The sequence below is a fragment of the Chrysemys picta genome, chromosome 5 (genome assembly GCF_011386835.1).
Source record: "Chrysemys picta bellii isolate R12L10 chromosome 5, ASM1138683v2, whole genome shotgun sequence".
Taxonomy (NCBI): Eukaryota; Metazoa; Chordata; order Testudines; family Emydidae; genus Chrysemys; species Chrysemys picta.
Window position 1 is genome coordinate 60,644,028 of NC_088795.1, and position 19,236 is coordinate 60,663,263.

General features: G+C 41.2%; 1 protein-coding gene across 16 annotated transcripts in view; it reads right to left on the reverse strand.

Annotated features, from left to right (window-relative positions):
• The window catches only part of FBXW7 (F-box and WD repeat domain containing 7), a 295,965-nt gene that overhangs the window by 259,158 nt on the left and 17,571 nt on the right, over positions 1-19,236 (reverse strand). The window contains exon 2 of one of the 16 annotated variants that reach the window (XM_065597824.1): positions 17,469-17,573. The exons of the other annotated variants lie outside the window; for them this stretch is intronic. The gene's annotated coding sequence lies outside the window, so the exon portion shown is untranslated. The remainder of the gene's footprint in view (positions 1-17,468; positions 17,574-19,236) is intronic. 16 annotated transcript variants of the gene reach the window in all.

Here is a 19,236-nt window from a genome sequence, read left to right on the forward strand (position 1 = left end):
TTTAGATGTTTCCCATACGCACGCACACATGCACACACCATTTGTAAGGGGAAGGAAGACAAGATTGTGTGGCATGAGTTTGAGCCACTTGATCAGAGTTATGGACAAAGATACAAGAACAGTCCATTTGTTAGGCAGATGAAAGCTGTGCAGCCTTTAACACTAGTTCCTCTGGTCCCTTCAAGAGTTTGTTCTCTGACTGTGGCTCAAATTACTACTGTTTATGACTGGACTGGAAGATTTTTTCACTGGAGTGACCAATTGCTCAGAATTTCATGACTACTATAATAATCATGCAGTTATCCTAAGTGGTTCCAACTCAATGCATACAGCAGATTACACCCTGGATCTTGTTTTTGGTTTGGAAATAGGATAGTCAATACTTGTCATGGACAGACCACTCTCTTGTGCTCTTTGAGGTTGGGATGCAAGATCTATTTCGTTGCCTCCTCTCAGATTAATGGAACTAGTTTGGTTTCCGAGGCTCTCAAGAAGATTATTACGTAGGCCACAGCCCATTATTAATGAGCTAGATTTTTGCCATGGAGGTCGCAGAATTCACAGAATCCATGACCTCCAGCAACCTCCGTGACTTCAGGCGGCTGGGAGCTGCAGGGTGGTGGTGGACCCTCGGAGTTCCGAGTGGGCCCCCGCAGCTGCCTAGCCGCTGCAGAGACCTCAAGCTGAGCTCCCCATTTTGTCATGAATATTTTAAGTAAAAGTCAGGGACAGATCACAGGCTTCCATTAATTTTTCTTTATTGCCCATGACCTGCCCATGACTTTTACTAAAAATATCTGTGACAAAATCTTAGCCTTATTAATGAGCTGGTTTGCCAATATTTTTTTTTAAAACCATGACTATCAGTGCAGTGACTCCCAAGTATCTTCTTCCCTGGCTTCTTCCACTGAAATCATCTTGGCATATGGACTGGCTGCAAGATGGAGACACACCAGATCTGTGACTGAGGGGAGCTATGAATGTCTCTTTTTTAAAAAGACAAGTGCCAGATGGTTAAACAACAGTTTTTTAACCAAATGCTGATCACTTGATATTAGCAGTGTTTCTCATTTTGTTTTGTTCATTTTAATTTGGGGACGATTAGAAAAGATGGTATCAAAGCAACTCTGGCAATACCCGTAGTCTTTAGACTTAATTATTCAATCCAGTTTTAGACCAAAGTATGGTAAAGACACAGTGCTGGTTTTCTGGAAATGGTTGCAAGTCAAGTGTCCATTCAGATTCTTCAGACAAAGCTACCTGGGATACCACTAATCACAAGGAAGTAACAATTGCAAGTTTTGGCAGACAAGCAGAGGTGTACAAATGGATCAGTTATTTTTATGCCATGGCATAATAGTTGGCAAATGATCACTTTCCCCAAGGGCGCTCTCATGAGGGTGCCACAAGGTTCTAGTCTCACATCTTTCCTTTTTAGCATGTATATGAACCCAAATGTGGAAGACAATAATAGGTAAGGGCTGTGATATCTCCAATACGCAGATGACATTCCACTATGCATCTGCAATTCTACTGACCTATTTGATGCAGTTGATGGGTTTTCCTGCTGACATGTAAAAATATAGTTTTGGATGGCAGAAAGATGGCTGTGATTTAATCCAGACTAGACTGAAGTTATGATGTAGGTTAAGAAAAATAGCTACAAGAAATACCCGAGGTGACACATGCTCCTTCAGTTGTGGAAGTGTGCCTGCCATTTGTTACTCAGCGTTGGTATTTGGAGTCCGGTTGGATTATCAGATGTTTCTGCATATCTATGTAGCAGCTGTAACTAAGATTATTTATCATCTGCATTTAGCTGGAAGTCTCATAGCTTTTCTTTCAGACCTAGACCTCACCATAGTGATCCAACCCTTTGCTACCTTGAAACTAGATTACTGCTATACAATCTATGTAGAGCTATTTCTCAAGACAACTTGGAAAATTCACTTAATGCTGAATATGGGTTGGGTCCTGATTATCTCACAAAACAGTATCACACAACGAAATGAACTATCACAATTGAGGATCAGCAAAGGCACATAAGTTAATGACCCCCTAAATTTAAGCCTATAAACCAAAATCTGGTGTAGCATGTGGAAAGCTATATTTAAGTTCTGTTGCAAAGTCCCTCACAGCTGTGGCCATTCAGAAATATTAAGATTTAATTAAGTATGAAAAATAATGCAATCATTAGCCCCCCACTTATTTTGATATTAAACTCCCCACATAGGAAAGCCTGGGGCAATTTGGCACTGGAATAAGCATATCTGCAAAAATGAAAGCAGTGAAATATTTAACAGTATTCGAGATGAGGCTGGTAACACTGTGTATTAAGTCATCAGCGCTTGCTATTATAAGCAACTGAAAACAATCTTGCAACTTTGCCAAACCTTAACCATTTGGCTTGAAATTTTACATGCTGAGTGTCTGCTTCTGGCTGATTTCTTAAATTTAAAAATAAAATAAATAGTTTTGGCTGATTTATTTAGTCATTTTCAAGAACTAAGCCAGAGAAAAAACAGATTTTGCCAATGTTACAATATTCTAGCAACCTTTTCTTTCAAATGCTCTCCATCCTTTGGAGCAAGGACTTAAAATTTGGCAGCAGGGAAAGGGGCAGCTTTTCTTTCAGAGATGTTCCTTTTGCTATCCTTATAAAAATCTGCCCAAGTTATAAACCCTTGGAAAAAAATAAATCACAGTTCACACATGCTCAGCAGAGACATGCTAGAACTTAAAAGCCAATATCTCCAAAGACCTCAATCTCATAGAGCATGTTCCAGCCCAGGGCAGAGGGAAAACATGGGGGAGGGGAATCAGACCTGACGAAGAATGTTGGGGCATGGAGGGAGAGGAGAATTGTCACTGTCTGGAGCAAAGCAACTGGGAAAGGAGCCAGGAGAGACAGATTAGATGAGGAGCCTGGGGAGTGAAACTGAGCTAGTGGGTACAGGGAATGTGGAAAGGAAACTGAAGGCCATGGGGTAAGATTGGACAAAGACCATGGGGGGCATAGGAGAGGAGGGATGGGACAGACTTGGGGAAAAGACTGGGACTAGGAGGGAAGCCTGAGAAATGGAGGACAGGATTAGCTATTTAAGGAGAATGGAACTGGGATGAGAACCCAAGGTAAGGACAGAGAGATGAAAAAGGATGGCAGAAGGGGTCAAGTTTGGGGGTTGGTTTTTTGGGGGGGATGGAGGGGAGAAGGGGAAGACACAGAAGAATCTGTGTCCCTCCTGTGTCCTGAGCACACCCCCTCCAGTTTGGATTTGAACTCAAGATACCCAAGTTTCACAGTTCCTCTGCTGTCAGCAAATGTGTGAAATCCACTGGCAAACTACATAACTCATCCCCCTGTAGGACTGCTCCACATAGTGGATGACAATCTACTGCTATTGGTTACTTAGCCAGAATTAAGGCAGTCTGGGCAACCATAATTCACCCCCTTGTGCATATGTATTGTAACACAGTGTTTAATTATGTGATCACATACTCCCCCTCCCCCCCCCCCCACCCATGGCACTCTTGCTTCATTCAGTGCAAAGAATGGATGGTGCTTACTTAATAAGCAGCTATTCAATATTTTGTTTTTGCCTCCTTTTTCAGTGTCTCACCCCAGGCTTTATCTATCTTCACCAACACCCCTGTGATTAGTATTATGCCCATTTTACAGACAGGGAACAGAGAAAAGGGTCAAAAGTGTCCACTAATTTTGGATACCCAATCTGAGACAACTAAGACCCAATTTTTCAGAGTATTTAGCACTATATAACACTTCACAGCTTCCACCGACTACAGTTGCAGTTGTGAGCACTCAGCATGTCCACAAATCAGACTCAAGGGCCTAGCACCCAGAAAATGAGGCGCATACAAGCAGTGATCAAATGTGAAAGTTAGATTTAAGTGACCTGACTAGCATGATATATGGACTCTGTGGCAGAGAAAGGAAGTGACGGAATTCTATTCTTCAGGGCACCATTCAAGTGCCTCCTTTCTCTTCCTGAAGCCCCCTGCTTCATTCACTACACACATTCCAACTTCTGGAATAATGAGGCAGGTGTCCTACATACAACAGCCTGCTTCACTACACGACCCTGATTTATCTCTGGAGCTGGTCCATCCTGTGCAATGAATGAGGCAAGGGGTCCTATGGAAAAATAGTACAAAATCATGTAACAAAAGACTGTATCATACCGCACAAGCAGCTGAATTAAGGTTGCAGAGCCAATCTTAATTCTGAGTTTTCCTAACTTCTGAGTGACTTTGCAACCTTAATCATGTTCTTTTAAAGGTAGCTGTGTGTAACTGACATTTAAGCTGTCATCTTTAGATTTCAGAATCAACAACCACTGTGATGGGTAAGGTAGTTTATAGTCATCAAGATGATTATAGCTAGTTGGAAAGAGACTCAGGAAAACAATGATCGTTTAACACTGTTGATTATCTTCGCAATGATGAGGGCTAGAAGTTTATTTTAAAAAATGAAGCCCAAGATTCTGTAACATATTTCTGGAACAAGGAGTGGATTCTGTAAAATTAGAGTACATTTGGGCTGTATGGAGTCATTAGCAAAAGGTACTGTTATCTTAAGAACAGTTTCTCTCCTTATGCAATACCCTGACAGTGGAAAGAAGCTAAAATGTTTAACAGCCCTCTCCAGTGTAGTCAGGGGACAGGACAGCCTAACTGAGGGGATGTCACTTCTGAAACTTCATGCTCTTGTTGGCTTCCTAGAGCCAAAATTGATTAGCTTTGGATATTGATGTTAATTGTCTTTGTACTTTTATTAATATCATACAAGTGCCCATGAGAGCTGGATGGATCTATTTTAATAAACCGAAGTTATATACAATATATCTCAATTGTGTGATAGGGGATTTACAGACAAATACAAAGACAAGGCCCCTGCCGGAAAAACTTAATCAAAATCAACATACAAAACAAAGACAGTGGAATGGAACACAAGTGATTTAACTCTATAAACACACATCTGTGCATTAGGCACTTTTCCTAAAGAGATTACCTTTATGTATGCTTAGTTCACTCATCTCCTTTTCTGCCTTCAAAAAGCAGTGACTTGTTTGTAATCAATCCGTTATTAAATGCATAAATAAAACAAACTTAGAAAGTAACACTACAAGGCACCTTCAAGTCTAAAAACTAAAATAAATTGAAAAATTAAGAATATTCTTATCCTCCAGGTCATCACCAAGTATATCTCACCAGAAAACGGACAATTCTATTCTGTGTAGAAAGAATAGTAAATATGGCAGGTGACCAGCTTGGCTAAACAGTGAAATCCTTGCTGATCTTAAACACAAAAAAGAAGCTTACAAGAAGTGGAAGATTGGACAAATGACCAAGGAGGAGTATAAAAATATTGCTCAGGCATGCAGGAGTGAAATCAGGAAGGCCACATCACACTTGGAGTTGCAGCTAGCAAGAGATGTTAAGAGTAACAAGAAGGGTTTCTTCAGGTATGTTAGCAACAAGAAGAAAGTCAAGGAAAGTGTGGGCCCCTTACTGAATGAGGGAGGCAACCTAGTGACCGAGGATGTGGAAAAAGCTAATGTACTCAATGCTTTTTTTGCCTCTGTCTTCACGAACAAGGTCAGCTCCCAGACTGCTGCACTGGGCAGCACAATATGGGGAGAAGGTGACCAGCCCTCTGTGGAGAAAGAAGTGGTTCGGGACTATTTAGAAAAATTGGACGTGCACAAGTCCATGGGGCCGGATGCGCTGCATCCGAGGGTGCTAAAGGAGTTGGCGGATGAGATTGCAGAGCCATTAGGCATTATTTTTGAAAAACTCATGGCGATCAGGTGACTGGAAAAAGGCTAATGTAGTGCCCATCTTTAAAAAAGGGAAGAAGGAGGATCCGGGGAACTAAAGGCCAGTCAGCCTCACCTCAGTCCCTGGAAAAATCATGGAGCAGGTTCTCAAGGAATCAATTATGAAACACTTAGAGGAGAGGAAAGCGATCAGGAACAGTCAGCATGGATTCACCAAGGGGAAGTTGTGCCTGACTAACCTAATTGCCTTCTATGATGAGATGACTGGCTCTGTGGATGAGGGGAAAGCAGTGGATGTGTTATTCCTTGACTTTAGCAAAGCTTTTGATACGGTCCCCCACAGTATTCTTGCCGTCAAGTTAAAGAAGTGTGGGCTGGATGAGTGGACTGTAAGGTGGATAGAAAGCTGGCTAGATCGTCGGGCTCAACGGGTAGTGATCAATGGCTCCATGTCTAGTTGGCAGCCGGTTTCAAGCGGAGTGCCCCAAGGGTCGGTCCTGGGGCCGGTTTTGTTTAATATCTTTATTAATGATCTGGAGGATGGTGTGGACTGCACTCTCAGCAAGTTTGCAGATGACACTGAACTAGGAGGCGTGGTAGATACACTAGATGGTAGGGATCGGATACAGAGGGATCTAGACAAATTAGAGGACTAGGCCAAAAAAAATCTGATGAGGTTCAACAAGAACAAGTGCAGAGTCCTGCACTTAGGATGGAAGAATCCCATGCACTGCTACAGACTAGGGATCGAATGGCTAGGTAGCAGTTCTGCAGAAAAGGACCTAAGGGTCACAGTGGACCAGAAGCTGGATATGAGTCAACAGTGTGCTCTTGTTGCCAAGAAGGCTAACGGCATTTTGGGCTGTATAAGTAGGGGCATTGCCAGCAGATCGAGGAACGTGATAGTTCCCCTTTATTCGACATTGGTGAGGCCTCATCTGGAGTACTGTGTCCAGTTTTGGGCACCACACTACAAGAAGTATGTGGAAAAATTGGAAAGAGTCCAGCGGAGGGCAACAAAAATGATTAGGGGTCTGGAGCACATGACTTATGAGGAGATGCTGAGGGAACTGGGATTGTTTAGTCTCCAGAAGAGAAGAATGAGAGAGGATTTGGTAGCAGCCTTCAACTACCTGAAGGGGGGTTCCAAAGAGGATGGAGCTTGGCTGTTCTCAGTTGTGGCAGATGACAGAACAAGGAGCAATGGTCTCAAGTTGCAGTGGGGGAGGTCCAGGTTGGATATTAGGAAACACTATTTCACTAGGAGGATGGTGAAGCACTGGAATGCGTTACCTAGGGAGGTGGTGGAGTCTCCTTCCTTGGAGGTTTTTAAGGCCCGGCTTGACAAAGCCCTGGCTGGGATGATTTAGTTGGGAATTGGTCCTGCTTTGAGTAGGGGGATGGACTAGATGACCTCCTGAGGTCCCTTCCAACCCTGATATTCTATAAACATTTTTCACTGTGGCTTTGATTCAAGTTTTTACATTTTGTTAAAAGTTTCATTTTAGAGGCTAACTTTCTGAACAGCTCTATTATTTAGGCCTCTTACTAAGGGGCACCTGCACTGTAACTGCCTGTACTGTATCTGTTCTGCGAACAGAATTTCCATGTATAGGACTGACAACCCAGTGCCTTTGAGGACATCAAACGAACATTAAAATACAAAGATTAAATACTTTGTAGTGGTTTTCATCTAAATTATGTTGTACACGGTAATACGTGTTATAAAAACTGTACTTGGTACAATATTTTGGTCTTAAATGTTTATAAAACAGAATAACTATTTGGTTCTGCATTTGGTTTTCTCCTTTTAAGACATAAAGCTTTTGGAGGAAGGAAAGTTTTATTCATTGTTTACACAATGCTTAGCACAATGGAGCCACAATCCTAGATGAGGCTCCTAGACATTACCACAACTGTTTAATAAATAATAATACTCCAAAAAGCCGTACCATTATAAAACAGTTATTTGCCCCCCTCAATCATCTGTTTTTATTACCCAATTAGTATGAAATGGGAGAGAGAACTCTATCTCCAACTGATGTCTGCCCATTTGTTGTCTTCTGCAAACTTACAAATAATGAGATAAAAAGCTATGTTCTTTACAGTTAACATTAGCAACAGCCAGTTTTGGTGCATAATATATCATTGTAACATCAGGACTCAGATTATAATCTGCACAATGAAATATAATGAAGTACTACAACAGTAAGAGATAATCAGAAACAACCTGAACCATGTCAGAGTAACACAAGACCCTCATGAGACTTACCAGGAAACTTATCCAAGTTCCCAGAATTGAGATACCATTATCAACACAAGACTGGTCCAAGATATAAATTCAATGTTATTAATTAAAAAAAACAAGAGTTATGGAAACGTTTATGGTGATTGTATTGTTTGCTCTATTCATAAACAACTTCACACTGGATATTAAAAACACAACATTCCTCATCACTTGAAAGCCTGGAACATTGCAGCATTCAGAACCCAAAAATGAAATTAAGCGCTTGTCTACAAAGGAGGTTTAGTCCATGCTGACTCAAGTTAACCTGATCTGCAAATGACAATTCCTTAGAGCACTCTAAGGGCAAGTTTACGCTCAAAATGCTATATCAGCAGCACTTTAATGAAGACGCTCTAAAACAATGGGAAAGAGCTCTCCTGTCAGCATAATTAATCCACCTCCTTGAGAGGCGGTAGCTATGTTGAAGGAAGAAGCTCTCGCACAAAAATTGCACTGTCTACACAGGGGGTTATGGTCAGTATAACTACATCACTCAGGGGTGTGGATTTTTCACACCCCAGTGACATAGTTGTACTGATACATGTCTGTAGTGTAGACTACACCTAAGTCTGCACTTATCGCAAATTCTGGAATTTTCTTTCAAAGTGTACTAAATTTGATGTGAATTGAGTTACTGCTATCTATTGTTCATGCGCACACAATGCTGCTGTGCACAATTATGGCAGTCATCCAACCGCTATTCCACACTGCTTTGTGGGTATCCATGACCATCCTGTTTACTTACTACTGTACCCTCCAACATTCTGGAGTCAAGCTAACCAAATGCCCTCCTCCTTCATTTAAAAGCTGGCACAGTGCCAGGATTGGCCTATTTGCACATGGATTTCAATATATTGGCATTACAGTAATATTACTCTAGCAGCCTTTACAACGTGCCTTGACCATCTGCTTGAAGCCATGTTGAGATCTTAAATCTCATTGCCATCTGGGAGAAGTGGTTTTGCAGCAACCTCTTGAGGCCAGACGCTGCAATAAAGATTGTAGACACTGGTAGATAGCTGTTTGAGAGTAGGTACAACCAGAATGCCTATCAGTGCCGGATAAAGAGCAAACAGCTCAGGAGAATTTACATTAATACCAGGGGTGGCAGGACACACAACCACTAGCCAGGGACACATAACTTGTACATTTTTTGAGGATGTGGACAGGATTTTATGTAATAACATCACTACTGAACCAAAGAAGGTTGGAAACCCTGTCCTCCCCCCAAGAACAAGCAGCAAGAGTCACTGGAGGAGGAACATAAGGAAGGCAGTGAAAAGCTGCCTCACGAAAGTAAGAATTTCTTCAGAACTCAGGACACTGAGGGGCGGCCATATAGGAAGTCAGCTTGATTACCACAAAAAACCCAGCCCAGAACTCAGGAGGCAGATCCTATTGAGGTAACCTCAGCATGTATCTATCTACCTTTACAATTTATGGTTATACTATACCGCTGTGCTAACTTCTGTTCCAGGTGCCCCACAGCCACAGCCTCACTACCACAAGCACTTGAAGAACTATATATCGAATAAAAAGTTCTTTAGTGTTATGGCTACCCCTACTGGGTGATAGGTGTCCTGATCAGAAACTGAAAAACTCGAGTAACACGTGGTAATTGACTACAGCATGTTCTCCCCTAGATCAGGACTTGAAAAACTCACCTGCGCAGAATGAATAGGAATCATTCCTAGGTAAGTACCATCAGTTTCTGCAGAATCAAAGCTTTCATTTGAAAACAATTTCAAACCCTTATGGTTATGAACAGAACATTCCAACACAAACCAGGCATAAATAGATTCTGTGATGTCTTTCTAAATCTGCAGACACAGTCCAGTGATGCCACTGCCACTGTGGGGAGAGAAGCATCACCTGTTAGGAGTAGGGTGATCTGGGTGTGCTACCACTTCTTAGAACAAGATGTCCTGCCATTCCAGCTGAGGATTCTATGGATGTTTTGGGCTCATACAATGCTGCACTGATTGGTATGATGTTTCTGCATAGGGGCTAGCATTAATTCTGAGAACAAAGTTCAGCTGTCAAGAACAAAAATGGGTCTTTGGGCCCAAGCAGTGATTGCAAGGATTGAGGGGAGATGTACCTGACCAATGAGATTCCAGGCAGAAGGAGAAGTGGCTCAGGGCACCAAATTATTTTGTCCTAGTTCTTGGACTGCAGGTGTTGACTAAGTTTTTCAAGTTCCTGCTCTTATTTATTTATTATTAAAAAAGGATAGTATAGTTGTATAGTAATCATTATATAGAATATATCAAAATTTAATATCGATCAACCACTGAGTTCTACTGAACTACTCTACTAAGAATCCCTGCAAAGCAAGTTTAAATGAAGTTTAAACTTTCTAAAAAGTTTCCTCTTTTCCTTTTACTGATAGCCTGAAACAAAACATGTCCTCATTTAGCCAAATTCTCAAAAATATAGGGCATAAGTTCACTTAATACAATCCAAAGTTAAATTATGTAGGTTGCCCATTTAAAAACAAACTTGCTCCTGAATACACAGTTCTTAGCGTCCAAAATAAATTAAATATTAACATATTAATTACTTCTTTGTTATAGCTATCACACAAATGCAATTACTTTACCTACAAGTCCTTTGAAAAACAACTTTCAGAACTAAATGCTTTTTTACCTTTCTATACTGAACCACTTAATGAGACCATGTGTGTGTATAAGAGAAGTACAAGGGCTCTTAATTTTTAAGTTGCTGAACTGAAGTCAGAACTGCATTGCTATTTTCTTCACACACTTTCTTCTTCACAAAAAAACTTTTTATTGTGCTTTAACAGAAGGTCAATGGCTATCACTTCTCTACTCTTACACAATGGTGAATTGAAACAAGAACTCATAGCTGTTTCAACCGACAAAGCTACCAGTATGTCTAAGCCAATAAAGCGATTTGTTCATTAAAGCTACTAATAAAGCAACCTTTTGTTAGTCTATGAAACATCAGAAACCTCACAGAATGCATCTAACTTTGCAATATTCCTGTTTTTATCATAAAAACTAGAATGTTCTCATAAAATTAGTTCACTTTTTCAGTTCCTGAAACTGGGTGAAAAAGAACTTAGTGATATTTTTATAGAAATTGCATGAATTAGTTCCACTTAAATTTATTTAGTCTTAATACTTTTTCTACACAGGACCAGAAATATATTTTTGAATATTTTTCAATTCAAATGCTACCAAAAACAGAAACCCCAAGAGATCTTTATCACGCTGCTAATGAGCTGTGATACTGGGTATGGCTACACAGCAATTAAACACCCGAGTCAGCTGATGCAGGCTTGCAGGGCTTGGGGCTGCAGGGCTGTAAAATTGCAGCACACACATTTGGGCTCAGACTGGAGCCCAGGCTCTAGGACCCAGGGAGGGTGGAAAGTCCCAGAGCCTGACCTCCAGCCCAAATCCCAATGTCTAAACCACTTTTACAGTCCTGTAGCCTGAGCCACACAAGCCCAAGTCAGCTGACCTGGGCCAGCCGCGAGTGTTTATTGCTGTGTAGACATACCCACATATATTACAGAACACTGACAGCCTGAAGTGAATTAAGGAGGGATCCACAGATCCAAACCCTAAAATAGGAGGAGGTCCATAAACCCATTAAATTTGGATCCAAGAAGCCACTGAGGTTGAGGCGGATTACCCAAGAACAGTAGTATATACAAGCAGCAGACTGGGAAGAAAGGAAAACACTGGCAGATCCAAGAACACCTTTGCAGGTTTCTTTTGATTGGATTGCATCCAGACTCAATTTAACCTCAATCCACAACCACCTCTAATCCCAACCCTAAACTGTGTGCTCAATCACCAATAACTATCTAGGATAGCCAACTTTTACAGGCCAATGACCACATTTTTCCATAATGAGCAGTACTCTGGTCCTTGTAATCTGATACTACAATGCTGGAGCAAGCTTTCCAAAGTAATATAGTGAAGTCTTCTTGCACAATCAGAATTTCTACAGATACTACCTACTCATTCCAACTTTCAAGAACAAGTCAGTTCTACTAGCCTGTGGTCATGGTCTGGACTCAATTTAATTTTAAATATCTAGCATACAGAATATGTTTCTTGTATAGATTCTTTCAGAAAAGTGGCTTATATAAAAACTGTCATTTTTAGGCTGTATGGGAAACTAATGGGTATGGATTAAAATCATACCTATACAATAAGGCCCTCAGCCAAGTAACCTTGAGAGGCTATACTGTTACTTCTTCAATCAGTGGAGCAATAATTTTATGCTGTGATCTTTCAACTGCAGAAAGCATCTATATCCACGGTATACACATTGTGAAAAAAAAAGTGATCAATAATGATATGGCCACACATGTGGTTGGGGAACTCATGTTGTCAATAACCTTGATCATTCTATAATGGCTTCCTTTCCCTCCCTCACCTTCATTTCCCGACTGAGCTTTTATTGTCAATTCCCAAATCCTCTGCAAAGAAATATTCTATTCATGAACACATTTGTATGAGTTCTCTGTCTGGTCTTTCACACACACAACTCTGTTTCACTGTTTTTGGTATGGTGAAAGTTACTAAAATCTGGATCTCTGAAGTGATATGTGCCAGTGCTATAGAAATCTAATTTTTGAATGTTTCACCTTGCCAAAATTAAAAAATTAAGCAGAGCAGTATGAAACAACAAAGAATTGACAAAGAATAAGGACTTTCCTAATGCATTTAAAACATAGAAAGTTTTAAAATCTCACATATATATTGTATAAAAAAAACAACATGGCATCATTCTATAGTTCAACCAAACAGTACTTTCCGAAATCTGCTCTAAACTAGTGAAGTTATACCTAATTTAGTTATTTAAAGATACCGATTGATGGAAGGCAACTCAATCTAGTTGACAGGTCACTAGAATGAGAGTCCGGAGACTCAGGTCAGTTACAGAGCTGGGAACAGAACTTACTAACTGATCCAAGACAAGTTACTTCACCTCTCTGTCCCTAGCTTAGGCCTTGGCTACACTGGTGCTGTACAGCGCTGCAACTTGCTGCGCTCAGGGGTGTGAAAACGCCCCCCACCCCCGAGCGCAGCACAGTAAAGCGCCAGTGTAATCAGCTCCTGCAGCGCTGCACGCTCGCTCGCAGCGCTGCAAGCTATTCCCCTCGGAGAGGTGGAGTACATACAGCGCTGCGAGAACTCTCTCGCAGCGCTGGCGGCGCGACTACACTCACGCTTCACAGCGGTGCCACGGCTGTTTCCCTCACATGCGAAATGAGACAATACTTACCACCTTCCTTTGTGAAGCTGTCAGATCTATCAACGAAAAGCAGTATTAAGAGCTAAATATTATTACTGGTGATGCAATGCCAGCATAACAGACTTGAAAACAGCTTCAATAACACAAAAGCTGCCAACTCCAGATCAGCAAAGACTGTATTAGGTTCAAATAGCCAATGATTCAACAGTTCTTATCGTACAATAGGTCCAGAAGAAACTAATTGTTCCACATCTAAGGAAAATTCCAGTGTTTTTATATCAAAGACTGTTTAAATGTTTCAAGTATGATTAATATTAGAAAAGAACATTAGCTTAAACACTGGAGGGAGTTTAGTGATGGATCTCGATGGATATAGATTATAATCTTATAGCATGAAAGCTGCCATTTTCTATGACAAGGAGACGAGTTTTTTTCTCCCACCCCTGTCCAAGATTTTGCACATAATATTCCACAGTTCCCACCCATCCATCAGTGACCATATGTTATATCGCCCAACCTTCAATCTAAATCACCATTCCCCAAGCATGATCTTAATTGAATACTAGTCAGTCTTCAAGCATGATCTCACTTCTCCCCCCTTGAACCAAACATCCATGGTTCCTTTCCAAGTTTCCCTCTTACTATACCTGCTATTCTTGGCAAGCTGCATAAAATTCTGCTGCCAAAGCAGTCCTAGGCTGCCACTTTTTCCTCCCACCAGTTTCATGAATGGTCCTGGTTCTCTTTCCTGAAAGACAGGAGGATTTATGAACCTCCTGAGTTGCCCAAGCTTTCTGAAGAGAAAATGTTTGTGGCCTGAGTGTGACTTTGAAGGCAAAAGCTGTGAAGTGTTACATGCCAAGAAAGCAGAGATATAGCCAGGAGAGTCCAAATGACAGAGAGAAGTAGATGGAGGAACAAAAGAAGTTTCTCCATGCTACAAAAGAGTTAAAGAGAGCTATTAAGGACAAGGGATCATTAAAATAATCTAATCTGGCCTCAAACCTCCTATTTAACACAAGCCATAGAATTTAAACCAATAGGCTATGTCTTTATGCAATAAAGACATTTTACCTTTATGTCAAATTTACTTTTATTATTAAAAACAAAAAAAAATTTAAAGATACAAGTAAAGATTACATTTTAAAAGAGTACTTTCAAATAAAGTGTTTTCATGAACAAACGAGCCCCAAAAGAACAGATCTAATAAGCTCAAAAGGGGATACTAAAGCCACAATGGGCATCCTACTTCTCACTTACCCTAAGTCTATCTTCCTCTTTCAACAAACACTTCAACCACTTCTCCTGTGCCCCCAGAGTTACCCGTCAGGCTTCCTATCTAACCTTTACCTATATTGATTTCAATCTTTTTCCTCACACAACTCCCTCTGCCAACATTTCTGTTCTTATCTCCTCCTAGTTATCCTATCATACCTACATAGTTGTTCTGTAACCTCACATCCAACTTTATACGTTCTTTCAGTGTACCCATAGTACTCTGAACATCTTCCTACTTCCAGTTTGCAAGGCACCCTCCTCAAAACTTCTTTAATTACCTTTTCAATTGCTGATCATGCCACTGACATACTTCCTTCACCTCTGCGTAGATGATTGTGATCCCATGTATTTGTCAATCAGCTTGCAAAGTTTTCAGGGACGGAACTCATTTTATTGAGTGCCCTATGCTCTAATACCCAGGCTGTTCGTAAAATACTTTTGGTTGGTTTTGTCCCCCACCCCAAGTTATGAGCTGTTAGGGAATTTTTTAAGCTTCCTAGCTTTAGAACTGGATGCACAATATCCCCTTATTAGGGCATCTTTGTTTTTAAGCATGTTTGGATTTAGACCTTCCCTAACAGCATAGTCAACACAAGTTCTGAAGTCTTGTGCAAGTGCGTGTCCAAGCAGTAAATAGTATTTAAGGAGAAAGCCAAGTTGATGTTAACATTTTCACTTTTATGTTTGCAGTGTTGTTGTAGCCGTGTTCGTTCCAGCATATGATGCAGAAAAAGTGAGTGAGCTGAAGAAGAGCTCTGTGGAGCTCAAAAGCTTGGCACTTTCACAAGCACAAGTTGGTCCAATAAATTACCTGCCCACCTTGTCTCTCTCATTTTCACTTTTAGTCATGTAAGTTATGTGTTTCTCTACCACAAGGGGCTGTTTTTTGTTGGGGATATCAGGATGCAGAAGACGCAGAGGTAGGGAAAGCTCATTTTTGACTGTAAATATTCTCTAACAGTTGCAACTAAAAGTAAGGAGCGGCTCCTTGAAAGCTATCCACCTTCTCTCCCTGTCTGCACACAGCCCTTAATGCAGCCAGCCATGGGATCAGCTCATGTATTCTGGATTGAAGGTTCAGGCAGCAGTTCCTATCCAAGCTTTTATGGCTCAGCTGAGTACCATGGAAGCACATGAAACCCAGTCCATTAAGCCATCAATGGACATGCATAACCTACAGAAGCAGCATATCGTAGTGGTCTTTGGGGCTTAGAAGAAAAGGTCAGGAAAAAAGCCCATGGACACATACAAGATGTGAAGGCAAGAAAAAGAAAGTAGGAAGGCCAGCAATTGTACTGGGAAATCCAGTCTGGCTGCCTTAGACCCTGAAGCCAGTGCCTCAGCTCTCCTAAGCCCCCAGGTGCTTAGACACATTCGGCCTATGGGAGCTCTGACTTCTAGTCAAACTCTTCAGGGACAACATGGCAGAAAAGCAGGAAACACAGGCTTAGCCAATGAATTCTTAACCACAGTCACTTCTACTCTTGAAAGGAGCCGATAGCTACACATCACCCATTCTGAGAATGAGGTTTGATCAGCATTTTTATGGTGGACAGAACTTCCTGCCTTCTCTCTCTCCTTAACCTGGTCTTCTGGCATGTGGCGGTGATCTGGTCCTTTTTCTCAGAGAAGAGCACACCTTTTAGAATAGTCTCTGTCCCTGTTTTTGTCCATGTGCTTCCACTGGGAGAATTCCAGGCTCCAGACACCCTGCCCTCCTACTTCAGTCAATGATCCTGCCTGCATTGTTCCATTAAGGGATAAGTCATTCAAAAGTGATGACTCTATTATTGTCCCACACTTCTGCATGAGCAGGACAATGTCTAGAATAGATTGTCCCTGTCAAGATTAGACTGGTTTTCAACATAACATGGACGTCTTAATCCAACATGTAAATTACAACGTAAGGAAAGATTACAATAAAAAAAAGAAAAAGGTGTTCTTTACACACATACACATCTCCATGGAGCTAACAGTGTCCCTTTAAACCTCAATTTGAAGAATCTGCAAAGCTTGCAGTTTTGTATTTTAGAAGCAAAGACCAGATGTGGGTTAAGAAATGACAAAAATGACACAGAATTGCTACGGGTGAGAAATATTTCCTTACTCGAATGGGGGAGATGAAAGAAAATGCTTTCATCTTATGGGAGGTATTTTAATTTCCCTTGCTTACCAGTCAATCTCCACCTCTCATTATAACAGCAATTGCTCAGGAGTATAGCAAATGTTGTATCTATTAATATTTTAAAAGACGCAATAGAGATGATCCAGGGAGTTACAGACCAGTAACTTTCATCTGTAATTAGCAAACTAGTTGAAACAATAATTAAGGGTAGTATTATATACGCCTACAAGATCATATGATAAAAGAGAGTCCAACTAGTATGGCTTCTGGAAAGGAAAATCATGCCTCACTAATTATTAGAGTTCCTTAACAAAACAACATGTCAACCCTTTCTTCTTATTCCAATCTGGATTTCCAAAAGGTCTCCAAATAAATTAACCTTGGTGTGAGACACAAAGTACTGTGGGTCAGAAATTGTCTAAGAGGTAGAAAAAAAGTAGGGCTAAATGGTCAATTTTTACCATGGAAGAGGATTAACAGCAGGATGCCACAAAGTTCCATATCAGGACCATTTAATGTATGTATTATTGGTCCAAAAAGAGAGGTGATCAGTGCGGTGGCAACATTTGTCAACAAAAAGTTATTTAGGCTAGGGTATGTCCACACTACAGACGCTCCCCGGGTTACGCAAGACCCGACTTGCACAAATTCGCACTTATGGAAAAAGTTCCATGAGCCAGAAATAATATTTTTGAGTTGTGGAAATATTTGTGTAATGTATGGGTATACATTTCCAACTTACGCAAAATTTGAGTTACGCAAGGCTTTCTGGAACGGAACAACTGGGTAAGTCGGGGAGCATCTGTACAGCCATGGCACTGCAGCACCACTGTAGCGTAGATGCTTCCTACAACAATAGAAAGGGTTTTTTCAGAGGTGGTAGTCAATCGAAGAATCCTTTCATCAACACCAAGAGTTAGTTCGACCTAAGTAGAGTGCTCAGGACATGAAATATTTCACAACCCTAAGCGACATAACTAGGATGACCTAAGTTTTAGGTGTAGACCAGGCGTTAGTCAAGATGAGAGAAGACTGTGAGGAAGAAACTTCAGACAGACCTAACCAAGCAAGACTAATGGACAAAATAATGGCAGATGAAAGTCAATATTCACCAGGTACTGCAAAATGAAAATAATGATTTGAACTACTTATACAATTTTCAGGATTCTAAATTAACTGTATCAACTAAGAAAAGAGATCGGACTGCTCAATGGAGACCTTGCTCAGCATGCAACAGTGACCAAAATAAAATAAAAAAAATCAAATAAAATGTTAGGATGCATGAGCATGGAATGGAGCCACAACAGTAGTTCCCTCAACCCAACCAACAATATTGTTAATCTTTCCAGCTATACTCTTAGCCCAGCAAAAGAGTCTGTCCTATCTCGGGGCCTCTCCTTTTGTCCCTTCAGACCCACGAACATGATACAGTTCTGTGGTGACCTAGAATCCTACTTTCGACGTCTCCAACTCAAAGAATATTTCCAACATACCTCTGAACAGCATACTAACCCACAGAATCCTCCCTACCAGCACTACCCAAAAAAAAAAAAAAAAAAAAAAAAAAGGATTCCGCGTGGACTCCTCCGGATGGTCGAAACAACAGACTGGACTTCTACATAGATTGCTTCCGTCAACATGCAAAGGCTGAAATTGCGGAAAAGCAACATCACTTGCCCCATAACCTCAGCCATGCTGAACACAACGCCATCTACAGCCTCAGGAACAACTCTGACATCATAATCCAAAAGGCTGACAAAGGAGGTGCTGTCGTCATCATGAATAAATTGGAATATGACCAAGAGGCTGCTAGACAGCTCTCTAACACCACATTTTACAGGCCATTATTCTCTGATCCCACTGAGGATTACCTAAAGAAACTACACCATCTGCTAAAAAAACTCCCTGACAAAGCACAGGAACAAATCTGTACAGACACATGCTTAGAACCCCGACCAGGGGTATTCTATTTGCTACCCAAGATCCATAAACCTGGAAATCCTGGATGCCCCATCATCTCAGGCATTGGCACCCTAACATCAGGATTGTCTGGTTACGTGGACTCTCTCCTCAGGCCCTATGCTACCAGCACTCCCAGCTATCTTCGAGACACCATTGACTTCCTGAGGAAACTACAATCCATCGGTGATCTTCCAGAAAACACCATCCTGGCCACTATGGATGTAGAAGCCCTCTACCAACCAATATTCCACACAAAGATGGACTACAAGCTATCAGGAATTGTATCCCCGATAATGTCACAGCTAACCTGGTGGCTGAACTTTGTGACTTTGTCCTCACCCACAACTATTTCACATTTGGGGACAATATATACCTTCAAGTCAGCAGCACTGCTATGGGTACCCGCATGGCCCCACAGTATGCCAACATTTTTATGGCTGACTTAGAACAACGCTTCCTTAGCTCTCGTCCCCTAACGCCCCTACTCTACTTGCGCTACATTGATGACATCTTCATCATCTGGGCCCATGGAAAAGAAGCCCTTGAGG